The 898-nt window shown below is 41.1% G+C and overlaps 1 non-coding gene across 1 annotated transcript; it reads left to right on the forward strand.

Annotated features, from left to right (window-relative positions):
* The first annotated feature begins 356 nt into the window (after positions 1 to 356).
* LOC131232053 (small nucleolar RNA R71) lies at positions 357 to 462 on the forward strand. Its single transcript, XR_009164658.1, has one exon. It is a non-coding gene; the product is annotated as a small nucleolar RNA R71 (small nucleolar RNA).
* The last annotated feature ends 436 nt before the right edge of the window (positions 463 to 898 follow it).

Here is an 898-nt window from a genome sequence, read left to right on the forward strand (position 1 = left end):
TTTCAGTTGTATGAATGTTGCAATCACAGATGCCGCAAACAATTTCATTAACCTTATCCTTCTTTCCTTCCATGGCCTCAACTTTCCTTATGAGCGTAGTCACTTTACACTTGAGATCATCCTCTTCTTTTAAGAGATATAATCCACCTTTCTCCTTTAATTGAGTCGGCCTAGACGTGGTGTTCGCCATTGGGTAATAGTCCCATGATTGTATTTTTTCAGCAAGACTATCGAGGTAATCCCATACCTCGTCAACATCTTTATTAATGAACTCTCCATTACACATTGTCTCGACCATTTGGCGCATGGAAGATGTCAGTCCATCATAGAAAAAATTTGTAATGCGCCACATTTCAAATCCGTGTTGTGGGCATGAACTGACCAAATCTTTGAACCTTTCCCAACATTGGAAGAATGTTTCATCTTCCTTTTGGGCAAAGTTCATTATTGCTTTCCGAGGGTAATCATTTTATGATGTGGGAAGAATTTTTTATGAATTCCCTCCGCATGTCGTTCCATGTGCCAATGGATCTAGGACGCATGAATGTAATCACGTCTTAGCTTTCTCTTTTAAGGAAAAAGGAAAGAGTATCAGCCTGATGTATCCTCGGATACATTAGGAAAACATAATGTAGCCATAATCTCATCGAACTCTTTCAAATGCAAATATGGACTTTCGATTCAAGTCCATGGAATTTGGAAAGGAGTTGGATAACTCTGGCTTGATGTTCATTTGTCCTGTGTTTTTAGGAAAAATCATGCATGAGGGCATACTCACTCCGCCGGTTGTAGATAATCTCGTAAAGTACGAGGCGGGGGTGCCTGATGCACCTCATTCTCATCTTGGGTATCCTCCACCCTGGGTGGAAGTGGAGGAGGTTGGTCTTCAGCCATAACT

Source organism: Magnolia sinica, chromosome 17 (assembly GCF_029962835.1).
Source record: "Magnolia sinica isolate HGM2019 chromosome 17, MsV1, whole genome shotgun sequence".
In the NCBI taxonomy this organism is placed as follows: Eukaryota; Viridiplantae; Streptophyta; class Magnoliopsida; order Magnoliales; family Magnoliaceae; genus Magnolia; species Magnolia sinica.